This window comes from Bubalus bubalis, chromosome 14 (assembly GCF_019923935.1).
Source record: "Bubalus bubalis isolate 160015118507 breed Murrah chromosome 14, NDDB_SH_1, whole genome shotgun sequence".
NCBI lineage: Eukaryota > Metazoa > Chordata > Mammalia > Artiodactyla > Bovidae > Bubalus > Bubalus bubalis.
Window position 1 is genome coordinate 16,394,138 of NC_059170.1, and position 17,657 is coordinate 16,411,794.

A 17,657-nucleotide genomic window follows, 5' to 3' on the forward strand; every position below is an offset into this window, starting at 1 on the left:
ACCCCAAAGAAAGAAACACTGGAAATCACACATTCTTATGAATATGAAGAAGAGGGATGGCATGGGATCTTAAGGGCTGCTGGACTGTGCTTTCTTGGGTTGGGTTTCCCCTGAGGACTGTCATGGTTGCCAGGAAGTTATTGCTTGTATGTGTCAGCAAGGTTTGTTGTAATTCCTCCTCAAGAGGAGGGATGGAACTTTGTCCTCTCACTGACCTGCAGAACAAGGCAGTGTGGAGGTTTCGGGGGCAAGTACTTCCTCTTCCTCTCAGGAAATCTGGAAGTCATCCAGGGCAGATGTAGGAACCACTGGGCCTGAGGCAGCTGCAGGATGGGAGGGCTGGAGCATGAGTTCACAGATGTGATTGGGCACCTGCTTTTCCAGAGAACTTCTTAGGAATTTCTGGGTCCCCTCATGGGATAGTTCACTGGGGGTGATCTTGTTTTTTTAATTTATTAATTCATTTTTGGCTGCACTGGGTCTTCATGGCTACACAAGGGCTTTCTCTAGTTGCAGTGAGTGGGGGCTACTCTTCACTGTGGTGTGCAGGCTTCTCACTGTGATGGCTTCTCTTGTTGGGCAGCATGGGCTCTTGGCATGTGAACTCAGTAGTCGTGGCACACAGGCTTAGTTGCTTCATGGTGTGTGGGATCCTCCCGGACCAGGGATTGAATCCGTGTCCCCTGCATTGGCAGGCAGATTCTTAAACACTGGACCATCAGGGAAGCCACTGAGGCTGATCTTAAACGACAAAAAAAATTTTTTAAAGCTTGGCAATGTGGGGCCAAACACAGGTTCCTGGAGTAATTTTGTTGCTGTTCAGTCGCTACTTGTGTCTGACTCTTTGTGACCCCATGGACTGCAGCATGCCAGGTTTCCCTGTCCTTCGCCATCTCCTGGAGTTTGCTCAAACTCATGTCCCTTGAGTTAGTGATGCCACCCAACCATCTCATCCCTTCTCCTCCTGCCTTCAATCTTTCCCAGCATCAGAGTCTTTTCCAGTGAGTCAACTCTTTGCATCAGGCCAAAGTATTGGAGCATCAGCTTCAGCATGAGTCCTTCCCATGAATATTCAGGATTGATTTCCTTCAGGATTGACTGGTTTGATCTCCTTGCTGTCTACAGGGACTCCCAAGAGTCTTCTTCAGTACCACATTTCAAAAGTGTAAATTCACATATTTCAGAGGGGTATAGTGGATTAAATAGTATGGCCCCCAAATTCCTACCGAAACCTTAGACTGTGATGTTATTTGGAAATAAGGTCTTTGCAGATATGATTAGGATAAGGATTGAGATGGAGTCATACTGGACTTGGTGGGCCCTAAATCCAATGAGAGTGTCCTTATAAGAAGACAGGATACACAGAGAGACACATAGGGAAGAAGGCCATGAGAAGATGGAGGCAGAGATCTAAATGATGCTGTCAGAAGCTAAGGAGCACCAGGAGTATTTCTGGTGAGTGTTTCTCACCAGAAGCTGAGAAAGGCAAGGAAGGATCCTCCCTGGAGTCTTTGGAGGGATTGTAGCCCTGTTGTCACCTTGATTTTGGACGCTGGCTTCCAGAACTGTGAGAGAATAAATTTCTGTTGTTGTAAGCCACCGTGTTTGTAGCAATTTGTTATAGCAGCTCTAGGAAGCTATTATAAAGGGCAACTGGATAATATTTGAGGACACTTAACACATTAATTCCACTGCCAAAAGATTATTGTAAGGATATGCTTTCATATCTATGCCAACGTATAAGGAGATGTTGGTTAGGAAATGAGGATGGAAATTTGCATACTGTAATTCAACTATGCAAGACTTTGTTTTGGTAGTTAAATATAGTGAAACAGCAATTGGGGAATTTTGGTGAAATGTATATAGGAGATCTTTGTTCTGTTTTTGTAACTGTCCTATAAATTTTAAATTATTTCATAATAAATCCCTACCAAATATGAAGTTGCATATTAATTGACATTGTACTTTGAAGGAAGAGTGTTTCCTTCTTATTTACTTATATAGTTATCTGTTTATATTAGTGCAGACTCATGGATCTTTATTTTATTCCTTGGGTTATAATTATTTAATATCATCATTTATTTTGATATTGAGTTATACCAGATTAGTCCAGTGGGAGTCCATTTAAGCTACATTGCATGTCCTTCTGACATGTCTCCATCTTTCTTAGAGCACTTCCTTACCTTCTGGGGGAAGAAGGTATTTCACACTCACCTTATACTTTGTCTGCCTCAGCCTTGAGATCCATCATTTCTGTAAGGATCTTGGTTTATTTTTATGGAAGAATAGTATTTAGAAATCAAGATCTGGACAGTAAGTGTGCTTATTGCACTCAAACGATATTATATAACTCTTGATTTGATGCTAACAGAAGCATACAGACACCTATAAGTATTTTGACACAAACTCAAATCTGAATCTGGCCAGCCTCTAAGTTTTATTTTTTTTAAGATTTTTTGATGATGTGGACCATTTTTAAAGTCTGTATTGAATTTGTTACAATATTGCTGTTCTTTTATGTTTTGTTCTTTTTTCTTTGGCCGTGAGGCATGTGAGATCTTAGCTGATGGACCAGGGATGGAACCTGCACCCACTTCATTGGAAGGTGAAGTCTTAACCATTGGACCACCAGGGAAGTCCCTGGGCTAAAGATATAAATATGAGAGGCTTCTGTATTTGGAGACATTGAAAACCTGCCAGGGTAAAGTGGCTGGATAGTCTCCACCGGCCTCTATAGATCTACCCTTCATCCTTCTCCACTCTGTTTGTGCCCTGGGATGTTGACCTCTGTGGATACAGAACCCATTGTTGAGGACTTTGCTTACAGGTTTCTTCTTTCTAAAGAAATGTGAGATGAGATAAAAGACCATTGGTCTTCCCACGTGGCGCCAGTGGTAATGAATCTGCCTGCCAATGCAGGAGACGCAAGAGCTGTGGCTTTAGTCCCTGGGTGGGACGATCCCCTGGGGCAACCCACTGCTGTATTCTTGTCTGGAGAATCCCATGGACAGAGGAGTCTAGAGGGCTACGGTCCATAGGGTTGCAAAGAGCTGGTCATGACTGAAGCAAGTTAGCATGCATGCAATGAACCATTGGGCTGGTAGGAGTTGAGGAAAACTTATTTTTGTTTTTTAGTTCATCGGACATTTGAACTCCAATGCTTGAACTCAATGTTCTCTTGACACATAGAGCCACTGGGAGGACAGAGGAAGAAATAGAATTGAGAAGGGTGATTATCAATAAAACAGAATCTTGAAGAGAGTAAGCATTCCAGTGGAGGGGTTTGCCTTGGAAAGGCAGAATAATCTATGTGGTTCTTGTAGGCTATTTGATTTGGAGCAGGTCTTTATGTTAATATGTTGACCATCCCCTTACCTGTACTAGCCAGGCTGTGAAGTGAGTTAACCTTTTGTTTAGCCACTTATATCCTTGGACACTTCCTTTCAAGTTCAACCTGACTGGGTCCCCAGAAATAATGGTACATACAATCACATCAGCCTTCCAAAGGAGGCGGCTGCCATTCAGTGGAAGGCACTGAATGTAAGTTTGTAGATATTGGAGACAATTGAACTTATTTACATTGTAAATGAGGGGGGAAATGGAAATTTCAGAACAGACTGAGTTGAAATGCAGAGGAGGGGAGGGACCAGAGAGGAACCAAAAGGAAGAGGGAGTTGAGTATGGTGAAAATGTATAAGAAAACTCAGGCTTCAAAGTGGCCACAAGGGACCTTTCAGAGTGGCAATGTTGAATATAGGTTGGAGAATATTTTTCTGGGTGGTGCATTATGTAATCTCCTCTGAACATCCCTTAACTCTTTGGTTAAGTCTGAGATGTTTAGGAATCTTTGTTTTAGTGGATTCCCTTTGGTTAAAACTGGCAGAGGAGCGGCACTAAACACTAAAAAAGCTTTTTATTGGAGAATAGTTGATTTACAACATTGTGTTAGTTTCAGGCATACAGCAAAGTGAATCAGGTGTACATATGTTGTAGCCACGTGTTCCAGGAAGCAAACTCACTCAGAAGGACAATGCAGACAGTGGAGTGCAGTTTAGGCCCAAAGCAGAGTCTCCTCTTAGCCAAGGACTCCGATAGTTTTTGTGAAAACCTTATATACCTTAAGCGTAGGTGCCCAAACCCACCTCCCCAAATTCCCTGAAACTAGTCTGAACAAAGGAAAAAGAAAGATAAAATCAAAGTTAACCTAAGCCTCAGTAGTTAACAGTGGACAATTATCAATAGGCTTGTGGTCACTCCCCAATAAGCATAATAGAATGTATGATTCTATTCGGTTACACAGATAATTAGGGTATTCTTTTAGGGATGGAGAGCCCTGGGGCTCTTCCTTCCGGGGGCCTGGTTTTCCAGTTGGTATGTTGTTTCCATAGATACTGAGCATATAGCCAAAGTCCACAGTCCGGCCCAAGGTGGAGTCCTGCTTTCAAGACAGAGCCTGTTCTGTTTTCTCCTTCACATATACATAGATCCCCTCTTTTTAAAGATTCTTTTCCCATCTAGGTCATTACAGAGCGCTGAGTAGAGTTCCCTGTGCTATACAGCCGGTACTTATTAGTTATCTGTTAATATGCATATGTTGGTGTGCTATGTGTCAAGCCCAGTCTCCCAGTTTATCCCTCCTCTCATTGCCCCCTGGTAACCGTAAGATTGTTTTCTACATCTGTGACTCTATTTCTGTTTTATAGACAAGTTCATTTTTACCATTTTTTAGATTCCACATATAAGTGATATCATACAATGTTTGTCTTACTTTAAACATTGTAAAGGATTGTGGGAAAATACGTTTTACATAACATGAAAATTACCACGTTGACCATTTGTAAGGGTACATACAGGTCTGTGGCAGGTGTGCGCATTCCCGTTGTAATGCAGCCGTCACCGCCGTCCATCTCCAAACGTTTTCATCTTCCCAAACTGAAATTCACTACCCATCAAACACCTTCCCAGCCTCTGCTCCTCCCAGCCCCGGTAACCACTATTCTACTCTCTGTCTTATGAGTGTGACTTACTCTAAGTACTTCATGCAGGTGGAATTATGCAATATTTATCCTTTTGAGAATGGTTTCTTGCACTTGTCATTACTGTATTCAAGGTTCATCCTTTTATAGCATATGTCAGTGGTAATCTTTTTTTTTTTTAATATTTTTGGATGAGGACCGTTTTTAATGGGCTTTATTGAATTTGTCACAGTATTGCTGCTGTTTATGTTTTGGATTTTTGGCTGCAAGGCATGTGGGATCTTAACTCCTCAACTAGGGAAGGAACCCACATCCCTTGCTTTGGAAGGCAAAGTCTTAACCACCAGGGAATTCCCTTTTAGGGTATTCCTTTTTAGAGCTGATTAGTATTCCATTGTTTGTATATACCATATTGTGTTTATGTGGCATTCATCTGTTGATGGACATTTGATGGATTCTACCTTTTGGCTATTTTGAATAATGCTGCTACAAGCATCGGTGTACAAATATCTGTGTTCCCACTTTCAGTTCTTTTGGTTGTATACCCGTAAGTGGAATGGCTGAATGACATGGCACTTTTAATAAACCAAAAACTTATTTTATTTTTGGTTGCGCTGGGTCTTCATTGCTGAGCAAGGGTTTTCTCTAGTTGCATCAAGTGGGATCTTCTTTTCATTGCACTGCGTGGGCTTCTCATTGCAGTGGGGCTTCTCTTCTCGTGGAGCACAGGGTTTAGGTGGGTGGGCTCAGTAGTTGTGGCACACAAGCTTTTTGCCCCAAGGCATTTGGAATCTTCCTGGACCAGGAAGCAAACCCATGTCCCATGCATTGGCAGGCGAATTCTTATCCACAAGACGTGACAATTCTACGTTTAAAAATCATTTCTGTTTTTTTAGGAACCAAGGAGCTGCACTTTATGTTTTGGGTTGAGGCGTGGCACCCCCAGACCCAGAGGGAGCAGGTTACACACTCAATGAAATGCAAGTTGGTTGAGTAAGTGAGAATTATCCAAAATCTTAGGGAGGAGATTTTGCTTTCAAAGACATTGGCCTTTGGGCTCAGATGTATTCAAGCTAATTTTTCCAGGTGCTCAAGATGAACTCTGGTCAATAATGCACCCCAGGCTCAAAGTGTTTTTATGTGTATAACCAATTCACTTAAATAGATTTTAAAGCAACTTACAAAAGGAATAACATGATAGTAAGCTGAAAATAAAGAAATCAAGGATGATAGAAAATACGGTGAGAAGACTGAGGTGAAGTCAAAAGAAAAGTCTGTGTGTAGGAGGCTGTTTCAAATCCTGAAAGATGATGCTGTGAAAGTGCTGCACTCAATATGCCAGCAAATTTGGAAAACTCAGCAGTGGCCACAGGACTGGAGAAGGTCAGTTTTCATTCCAGTCCCAAAGAAAGGCAATGCCAAAGAATGCTCAAACCACCGCACAATTGCACTCATCTCACACACTAGTGAAGTAATGCTTAAACTTCTCCAAGCCAGGCTTCAGCAATACGTGGACCGTGAACTTCCAGGTGGTCAACCTGGTTTTAGAAAAGGCAGAGGAACCAGAGATCAAATTGCCAACATCCGATGGATCATTGAAAAAGCAAGGGAGTACCAGAAAAACATCTATTTCTGCTCTATCAACTATGCCTTTGACTGTGTGGATCACAACAAACTGTGGAAAATTTTGAAAGAGATGTGAATACCAGACCACCTGACCTGCCTCCTGAGAAATCTGTATACAGGTCAGGAAGCAACAGTTAGAACTGGATATGGAACAACAGACTGGTTCCAAATAGGAAAAGGAGTACATCAAGGCTGTATATTGTCACCCTATTTATGTAATTTATATGCAGAGTACATCATGAGAAACACTGGGCTGGAGGAAGCACAAGCTGGAATCAAGATTGCTGGGAGAAATATCAATAACCTCAGATATGCAGATGACACCACCCTTATGGCAGAAAGTGAAGAAGAACTAAAGGGCCTCTTGGTGAAAGTGAAAGAGGAGAGTGAAAAAGTTGGCTTAAAGCTCAACATTCAGAAAACGAAGATCATGGCATCTGGTCCCATCACTTCATGGGAAATAGATGGGGAAACAGTGGAAACAGTGGTTGAATTTATTTTTCTGGGCTCCAAAATCACTGCAGATGGTGATTGCAGCCATGAAATGAAAAGATGCTTACTCTTTGGAAGGAAAGTTATGACCAACTTAGACAGCACATTGAAAAGCAGAGACATTACTTTGCCAACAAATGTCCGTCTAGTCAAGGCTATGGTTTTTCCAGTAGTCATGTATGGATGTGAGAGTTGGACTATAAAGAAAGCTGAGAGCCAAAGAATTGATGTTTTTGAACTGTGGTGTTGGAGAAGACTCTTGAGAGTCCCTTGGACTACGAGGAGATCCAACCAGTCCATCCTAAACGAGATCAGTCCTGAGTGTTCATTGGAGGGACTGTAAGCTGAAACTTCAATACTTTGGCCACCTGATGCAAAGAGCTGATTCATTGGAACAGACCCTGATGCAGGGAAAGATTGAGGGTAGGAGGAGAAGGGGACGACAGAGGATGAGATGTTTGGATGGCATCACTGACTCAATGGGCATGAGTTTGAGTAAACTCTGAGAGTTGGTGCTGGACAGGGAGGCCTGGTGTGCTGCAATTCATGGGGTTGCAAAGAGTCAGACACAACTGAGTGACTGAGCTGAACTGAGGAGGTTATTAGAGGTAGACTCTGAGTTTCCCTGCAGCCAAAGCAAAGTGGCAAAACAAGACTTACATATGGCATAGAAAAAGTACCAATTGCTCATAAGAAGCAAAGCATTTATTTCCTGGCTGCAGACTTGAGGGACTTTTCCCCCTGGCACTTACACAGGGGACACAGTTGGCATAGGGCTGGTGTCATTCATTGCATCACTACTAGACTGAAGATTTTTCCATATGCTTCTTTTTTAAAAAATTATTTATTTTTAATTGAAGGATAATTCTTTACAGTATTGTGTTGGTTTCTGCCAAACGTCAACATTAATCAGCCATACATAGCATCAGTTCAGTTCAGTTCAGTTCAGTCGCTCAGTCGTGTCCGACTCTTTGCGACCCCATGAATGGCAGCCCGCCAGGCCTCCCTGTCCATCATCAACTCCTGGAGTTCACCCAGACTCACGTCCACTGAGTTAGTGATGCCATCCAGCCATCTCATCCTCTGTCGTCCTCTTCTCCTCCTGCCCCCAATCCCTCCCAGCATCAGAGTCTTTTCCAATGAGTCAACTCTTCGCACGAGGTGGCCAAAGTACTGGAGTTTCAGCGTTAGCATCATTCCTTCCAAAGAAATCCCAGGGCTGATCTCCTTCAGAATGGACTGGTTGGTTCTCCTTGCAGTCCAAGGGACTCTCGTGAGTCTTCTCCAACACCACAGTTCAAAAGCATCAATCCTTCGGCGCTCAGCCTTCTTCACAGTCCAACTCTCACATCCATACATGACCACAGGAAAAACCATAGCCTTGACTAGATAACCTTTGTTGGCAAAGTAATGTCTCTGCTTTTCAATATGCTATCTAGGTTGGTCATAACTTTCCTTCCAAGGAGTAAGCGTCTTTTAATTTCATGGCCGCAGTCACCATCTGCAGTGATTTTGGAGCCCAAAAAAATAAAGTCTGACACTGTTTCCACTGTTTTCCCATCTATTTCCCATGAAGTGATGGGACCGGATGCCATGATCTTCGTTCTCTGAATGTTGAGCTTTGAGCCAACTTTTTCACTCTCCACTTTCACTTTCATCAAGAGGCTTTTGAGTTCCTCTTCACTTTCTGCCATAAGGGTGGTGTCATCTGCATATCTGAGGTTATTGATATTTCTCCTGGCAATCTTGATTCCAGCTTGTGTTTCTTCCAGTCCAGCGTTTCTCTTTGAAAAAAATTTTTTTCCTTTTTTTTAACGTTAAAAAAGAAGCTCCAGAAGTTTGTAAAGAAAACAAAGGTATTTCCGACTTTATGTTTAGGATTAGATAAGGAGGGGTTTCTTCTTAACTCATGTCTTTATTTCTGTTAATTTAGAATTAGAAGTCTCTATGGAAGAGGAAAAGGATACTGGAGATATAAAAGACAGATCCCTACTGAAAGCAAAAAGAAAGCATAAGAAAAAAACATAAAGAGAGGCATAAAATGGGAGAAGAGGTTATTCCATTACGAGTACTATCAAAGTAAGTCACCGGTACAAATTATATTGTTGGCAAATGACACACTCCTTAAAAAATTTTTTTAATTGGTGGAAAATTGCTTTAAAATGTTGTATTGGTTTCTGCCATACAACAATGCGAATCAGTCATTATATATATATATATATATATATATATATATATACCTTCCCTCTTGTGCCTCCCTCCCCCTTACTCTCCATCCCACCCCTCAGGTCATCACAGAGTGCCAGGCTGGGCTCCCTATGTTACACAGCAGCTTCCCAGTAACTGTTTTCCACATGATGGTGTATATATGTCAGTACCACTTTCCTAACTCATCCCACCCTCTTCTCTCGCCGTGTCCACAGGTCCATTCCCTGCCAGCTTCTGCTGGCAGACTGTAGATGTATGCTCAAGGAGACTTAGCAGGAAAGGAAAGTGCAGGAGGACCAGTTAGTCCTTTTTATTCAGACAATTCATATAACTAGCTTGCCTGAAAGTAAGGGGAGATAAAAAATATAAGAAAATAATCTCTAATGATTTCCCATGTATAGGCTTAAGTTTCCCTCAAGGCTGCTTGGGAAAAATTGTAGATGGCCTTTCCCTTAAAGAAGGAGGAAATAGAACAGAAATGAAATGTGTTGGAGCATCTGGACACATGCGGCCTCCTGCTTCTCAGAGTACATCCAGAGATTCTGACATTCAGAAGCCTGGGCAGTGATTTCTCATCCAGCTTTAAGAGGGCATTCTTTTCCAAACCCATGAACTTGGAAATGTTTCCACTGTCTCCATTTAACTTTCCTCCACAGTGTATCTGACGTTCAAGTAGAAGAAGGTGGGAAGAGAACTTAAGAAAAAGATGAAGCAGGTGTTGGTTGGGAAGGCTCCAGGCCACGTACTGACGTGGTTGGGGGAACATGGAGCTGGGCCTGTGATGCGTCCTGCTGTGTGGTCCACTGGGAAGGCAGAGAAGCGGGGCAAAGAACTCACATGTGTGTTTCCTCATGTGAATAGGTACCGAGATGGATGAGAAGAGTGGAGACGGCCTGGTGAAGAAGGACGGCTGTGGGAGGAAAGAGAAAACGGGTGATATCCGCTTAATTTCAGGGGACTTTATCTCCTGAGCAATTACTCACACATAACTTTTTTTTGCCACACCTTGTGGCATGTGGGATCTTAGCTCACCTACCAGAGAGAGAACTCAGGCCCCCTGCAGTGGAAATTCAGAGTTTTAACCACTGGGCCACCATGGAAGTCCCCTCACATATACATCTTATTTATGGCTTCCAGAGAGCTTCTTTGTATTAATTATTGTGTCCAATTCTGGCAACCATCTTCATTTCACAGATGGATCCACTTAGTCTTAGAAAATATGTATCTGCCTGTGATCACACAGCTAGTAAATGGCAGAGATTTGAAATCAAATTCCCTGATCCCTAAATTGACCTTTTTTCCAACTCTATTCTTGCTATCCAAATCTGACCTGCAATCTTGGTGGTATTGAAGATGGCTTTAGACCTGAGGTTGCCAGTTCATAGGGTTGCAAAGAGTTGGACATGACTGAACTGACTTAGCATGCACGCACGCTTTAGCATGACAGCAGTAGAATTGAATAGTTGTGAAGATATGGTCCACAGTACTGAAAATATACATTATCTGCCATGGTACTGAAAATATACATTATCTGCCCTTTCCAGAAAAAAGGTTGTCAACCTCCACTTTAGATGATTCTTAAATGCATATTTTAAGTTTTGACAGGTAGAGAATTATTTTAACCCAGTTTAGAAAAAATATAACCAGCATGCAAAAACTGTGGTTTCATGAATATTATCGTTTAGGAGGAAACTGAGTTTAGAGAGCATACTAAAGTAAAGGACTTCTCTTGTGCTACAGTGGATAGGAATCTGCCTGCCAATGCAGGAGACGTGGGTTCAATTCCTGGTCCGGGAAGATTCTGCAGAGCAACTAAGCCCTCAAACTGTTGAAGCCCATGTGTCTAGAGCCAGTGCTCCACAACAAGAGAAACCACCCCAATGAGAAGTCTGCACGCTGCAGTGAAGAGTAGCCCCTCTGTCTGCCACTAGAGAAAGCCTTGCAGCAATGAAGACCTAGAGCCACCAAAAGTAAAATAATAATAATAGTAAAGTGGACCTAATGAACTAGTACATAATGGTATAAATGATCTTTGGCTCAGGAAAAATTGTGAAAGTGGGGAAGGAGGGGCTGATATTTGAGGACCACTGGGCTGTGCAGATGCTGAGCAATAACGGTGGATGCTGAGCTCCACCAGAAAGCTTCGGGCCAACCCCTCTGCCTGGAATGGTGGCTGCTGCTCTTCTCAGATAACCGTGATAGTTAATAATGGGCTGCTATGCCTGGTGCTTTCCATTTCTCAAAGGATTTTCACATCAATTATCTCAAATGGATATCATTATTTCCACTTAACGAATTCATCCATTAATTCCTTAACAAGGATTTATTGAGCATCTATCATGTACCAGGTGGTATTTTAGAGGCTGGGGATATAGCCAGGAACAAAATGGGCAGAGTTGCTGTATCTGTATCTATAAGCTTATTTTTTCCTTCTTTCTTTAGATTCCACAAATAAGTAAGATCATACAGTATTTGTCTTTCTCTGTCTTACTTACTTCACTTATCAGAATGCCCTCAAGGTCCATCCGTGTTGTCACAGCTGGCAAGATGTCCTTTTTTATAGCTGAATGTCATGCCACACTTCCTTTATCCATACATCCACTGACGCACACTCAAATTGTTTTCATACCTTGTAAATAATGTTGCAGCGAACATGGGGATGCATCTATCTTTTCAAATGAGTGGTTTTGTTTTCTTTGAATAAATACTCAAAAGTGAAATTGCTGAATCATACGGTAGCCTTATTTGTAATTGTTTTGAGGAACTTCCAAGCGGTTTTCCATAGGGGCTGCACCAATTTACGTTCCAACCAACAGTGCACATGGGTTCCCTTTTCTCCACATCAACTGAAACTTATTATTTCCTGTCTTTTTGAGAATAACTATTGTAACAGGTGTGAGGTGATATCTCATTGTAGCTTTCATTTGCATTTCCTTGATGATTAGTGACGCTGAACATCTTTTCATGCACCTGTTGGCCATAGATCCTGCCTTGCAGATAGCTACCTTCTCACCATGTCCTCACATGACAGAGAGGAGAGAGAGAGAAAGGCTTTCCTTGTGCCTTTTGTTGGTGTTATACCTATTTTATTTATTTATTTTTAAAGATTTTTTGGATGTGGACCACTTTTAAAGTCTCTATTGAATTTGTTACAATATTGATCCTGTCTTATGTTTTCATTTTTTGGCCAAGAGACACGTGGACTCTTAGCTCTCCCACCAGGGCTTGAATCTGTACCCCTTCATTGAAAGGTGAAGTCTTAACCACTGGACCACGAGAAAAGTCCCTCACTCATTTTATATTTTAGGGTTCACATGTAAGTGATAACACACAGTATTTGACCTTCTCTGTCTGACTTATTTCACTGGAATAAGCATTATATCCTCCAGGTGCATCCATGATCTTGCAAATGACAATAGCTCATTTTTTATGGCTTAATAGTACTCCACTGTATGTATGCCAGTGTCTCTTGTAAGGACACTCATTTTACCAGATTAGAGCTCCACTCTTATGACCTCATTTAACCTTAATTAATTCCTTACTCCTATTACCATCGATTGGGGATTAGGCTTTAATATCTGATTTTGGGAGGTACATAGCAGGAAGCTTTGGAATTTAGTTTCCATGAGCTGCCAGGGATCCTGAGTGGCCTAATCAGACCCAGAGATGGCTGTGGAGCTGGCTGGGGAGCTTGCTAGAAGGGATCACAGTACCAGAGTAAGGTACCAGATCTGCCCTATGCCTAAAATCCAACATGTGCCCTGGAGATTTGCGAATGTTTATTAAAAGAATTAGTAGGGACTTCCCTGGTCATCCAGTGGTTAAGAATCTGCCTTCCAGTGTGGGAGATGTGGGTTCGATCCCTAGTCAGAGAACTAAGATCCCACGTGCCACTGGGCAACTAAACCTGTATGTTGCAACTACTGAGTCTACACTCTAGAGTCTGAGAGCTGCAACTAGGACCTGAGGCAGGCAAAAATTTATATATATATATAAAGAATCAGTGGACTGTGTCTTCTTTTTGTGGGTGTCTCATGGGTGTCCCAAGTTTACCAGTCTTCAAGAGCTACCCTTTCCTTGAACTTCTGAGTAACAGCTCCCAAACCTTCAGAAAATCCACTCAAGAGCCCAGTAAATGCTGATGTATTTCCATAGATCATGCCACAAAGGCTATATTTTTCTCTGAATGGCTCCATTGTGCCAGGCCTCTTTGTGGTCACTTGCAGCCATTTCTCCACCTCTTCTCCCACTTGCTGTTCTTCCCCTAAGCTATTTGCTCCAAACATCTTTGAGCAGCTAAGGCTGGCTCCAGGAGAGCACAGACTTCAAACTCTGACCCAATCTTGTTTCTGCCTCAGAAGCGTGTGGTACTGTGGCCTCAGACACCATCAAAGTGTCTTCCAGCTCATCCAGGTAGGCCTGCTCTCAAAGGGTCAGCTGAGAGAAGGTGACAATTTTCTGGAGTTTAATCATCTTGCATCTTTCTTGGTGATCCCCCAGTAGTCTCACAATCCAGCTGAGTACTTAGATTCAATCCCAGGGGATTCAGAGAAGGTGTTGTTTTGTAGGGGAGAATGGATGGGGGATGATGGGAGGTGGGTAGGTAGAGAAGATGAAGGGGAAGAGAGAGAAGAAGAGACATATTACAATTTAACCTAACAATTCAAACTCGAATGTGCACCCAAATCACCTGGAATGCTTGTTTTTTTAAAATTTTTAATTTATTTATTTTTGGTTGCTCTGTATCTTTGTTGCTGTGTGCAGGCTTTCTCCAGTTGCGATGAGCAGGGGCTATTCTTCATTGTGGTGCCTGAGTTTCTCATTGAGGTAGCTTCTCTTGTTGCAGAGCAAAGGCTGTAGAGCATGAGCTCAGTAGTTGTGGCCCATGGGCTTAGTTACCCCTTGACATGCGGAATCTTCCCAGCCCATAGATGAAACCCATATCCCCTGCATTGGCAGGCAGACTGTTAACCACCAGACCATCAGGGAAGTCTCTAAATGGTTTGTTAAGGCATAGAGTGCTGGCCTCCACCTCAGAGCTTCTGATTCAGTAAGTTTGGGCTAGGGACCAAGACTTCTCATTTCTAACAAATCCCCAGGTGATGCTGATGCTGCTGGCCAGGGCACTACACTCTAAAGACCCCTGACTTCCACCAGCTGGGAGGCAGTACCCCTTTCAGATACAGTGTTTTGCTTCTCACAATGGGTAGGTAGATCTGCTCCTCCCTAAATATCCTTGCAGCCAACAGCCAAGTCCATCTGTTTGTTCATACAGTGGCAAGATGTCCAACAAGTCCCTAAAGAAGCTAATGAGCAAGTTGGATCCAAATCTTTATTGTCTGTCAGAGGAAAGGCATCCATGCTTGGTAATGAGCCTTTGGTTGCTCTGTTGGACTCTGTCGCCAGAATTAAGCACCTTGTCATCTAGCTGGTAAAGGACTTAGTTGACAGTATTGGACCAGAAAGTCTAACCAAGTCATGTCCTCCCAAATAGCACCTACTTACATGCCATCATGTTGGAGGTACAGTGGATGGTTTCTACTCTCAGAAACCCATTTGTTTCCATCTCGGTGGTGTGCAGGACAGGAGAGGGTATCCCACATTGTGCAAAAGCATGAGATGTGATGACTGCTGCTCCTGTTCACCCATTCCATCAGCATTTTGTAGCCTCCTGCATGGTCTGACCCTGAACGAAGTGGGAGCAGGGGCCAATGACAAAATGTACCCAGGATCTGGTTCAAGGCTAGGCCTGTGACACCACTCCAGACTGGGCATATAGTGAATCCTCAAGTAATGTCAGCCTTGATTATTATGAATTTGATTAAGGGAAGAGTGTTCCCATCACGATCCAGTATAGAATTCTCTTGCTTGATGCAATTCACAAATGCCTTCTGGGAGGAAATTAGCATTCTTGATAAATGCTTAAGCAATTTTCTGATAAACTTTAACAAGATTAAAACCTCCTTGGGGAAATCAGCTACCCAAACACTCAGCTGATTATCAGACATTCTTTGTCTTGTACTCAGTTTAATAATGCTTATCCAACCATCCTCTTTTCCTGGGGAATGTCCTTAACAAAAGAGAGCTGTGACTGGGCTTTGTGGCACAATCAAAATAAAACTTAGGTACATGCTCATAACTGATTTATCTGAAGAAATTTAAAACAGTCCTTATGGAGATGGGACATCGGAATAGTAACTAACATTTTTTAAGTACTTGATGTTTGCCAGATGTTATAGGAAAGGTTGTGTAATAGCTCATCTCTGTCTTTTAAAAGTTTTATTTAGTTTTGGGGTGTGCTGGGTCTTCGCTGATGTGTTAGGGCTTTCTCTAGTTGCAGCGAACAGGGGCTACTCTCTAGTTGTGGTGCACAGGCTTCTCACTGTGGTGGTTTCTCTTGTTGCAGGGCATGGGTTCTAAGGCATGCAGGCTTCAGTAGGTGCAGTACTAGTAGGTGAGCTCTAGAGTGTGGGTTCAGTAGCTGTGACGCATGGGCTTCTTTGCCCCATGGCATGTGGAATCTTCCTGGACCAGGGATCAAACCTGTGTCCCCTGCATTGGCAGGCAGATTCTTAACCACTGTACCACCAGAAAATTCCTCTCTTTCTCTTTATAATGAGCTGGGTTATCATAGCTCTGTTTTATTTCTAAGATGCTCAGAGAGGTGAAGTGACTTGCCCAAGAACACGCAGCCAGTAAATGGCAGAGCCAGGTTTAGAAGCCAGGCCTGTGTGAGTCCAGAGCTGGAGCCAGCAATAGCTACACTCTTCTGCCTCCACCAAAGAATTATAGTGGGAGGTGGAGAATGGGATGGTGTCTGAGAGACAAGTGTAGGGCTACAGGACTGCAGAGTGGGGAGAGCGCCTGCCTAGGCACAGGGCTTAGGAAGGAACGATGGGGGAAGAGGTGTGTCAGCCCATCAGAATATGTAGGGAGGGACATTGAAGACAGTGAGAAGGGCATCCAGGCACAATGGGCTGGACAGAGGCAGAGTCCAGGCCAGGTATGTTTGAGAAAACGGTAGAGTTCAGTCTGGCAGCCACAGGAGTGGTCCCCAGCCCTTTCAATAATGTGAACCCTGTCCTCCATGTGCTGCTAGTTGGATTTTTATGACTCTGGATTGAGAGATCCCATTCCAGTCCAATCACCTGCTAGCTGTGTGACCTTGGGCAGATCACTTCACCCCTCTGAGGTGAAGCTTTCCTCATGTGAAAATAAGGTAATAATAGCCTTGCTCTTATAGGATTGCTGTGATAAACCATGACAATTAGCACAAGCCCAGTGTCTACTAAGAGCTCTGTAACAAGGTGAGGTTTTAACGTGTGACTGAGCTTACGGTGGTGTTATGTCACCATTTTCTCAGAGGGGCTGTGAAAAAAATGTTTTCAAACTTATTTTAGTATAATTTCAGACTGTTAAAAAGTTTCAGAAATAGTGCAAAGAGTTCCTCAATACTCTTTATCAAAATTATATGTATGATCATTATATATGTAATTACATTATATGTAATTATTATATATATTTCCCTCCTGAACTATTTGCAAGTCAGATGCAGACCTGATGGCCTTTTATCCCTAAATACTTTTGGTTATTCCCTAAAAGCAAGAACATTCTCTTATATAGTTTTATTACAATGATCAAAACCATGAAATTGACATTGACACAATACTACTATCAGCAAACTTTGTCAATTGTCCCCTAATCTCCTATATAGCAAAAGAAAATCTCGGTTCATATATTACAGTCAGTTGTTCTTTCTCTTTAGTCTCCTTGGGTTGGTAACTGTTCTCTTAGTCTTCTTGTCTCTCACGACCTTGACATCTTTGAAGAGTACAGCCAGTCATTCCATTTAGGTTTTTCTGATGTTTCCTCGTAATTGGATTCAGGTTAGGTGTTTCGGGCAGGAGAGCATCTCAGTGCATCACATCACTGTAAACACTTCTGCTCACGCCTTAAAATAGGATCCCTTCATGGGAAGAGGTAGGGAGCACTGGACCACTTGCATGAGATTCCCCCGAGGAACTTGATAAATATACCCAGGTCCCCCTGAGAATGTGGCTGGGGAAGCTGTGTGGTTAACCAGCACTCTAGGTGACCAGTCGTCTACTTGTCTATGTTCCTTTCAGCTTTAACAATCTAAGACATGGCCAGTAGATGGCAGTGCAGTCTACCCTTTCAATGTTGCTTCTGGAAAGATCTAGTGAAGCTTCCTGTGAATTCAAGCTAACGCGCTTAAGCTGCCTGTCTTCTGCTATCCCTTCCTGTCCCTTCACAGTGACTTCCCTTGATGCCCCAGGACCTCAAAGTGGTCAGAACTCACTCGGAGTTTCCTAAGCTCCTCGAGGTAAAACCCCT

The 17,657-nt window shown here is 42.8% G+C and overlaps 1 long non-coding RNA gene across 1 annotated transcript; it reads left to right on the forward strand.

Annotated features, from left to right (window-relative positions):
- Nucleotides 1–8,901: 8,901 nt before the first annotated feature.
- LOC123464879 lies at nt 8,902–12,035 on the forward strand. The gene is made up of 3 exons (XR_006639941.1): nt 8,902–8,950; nt 9,028–9,173; nt 10,164–12,035. It is a non-coding gene; the product is annotated as an uncharacterized LOC123464879 (long non-coding RNA).
- The last annotated feature ends 5,622 nt before the right edge of the window (nt 12,036–17,657 follow it).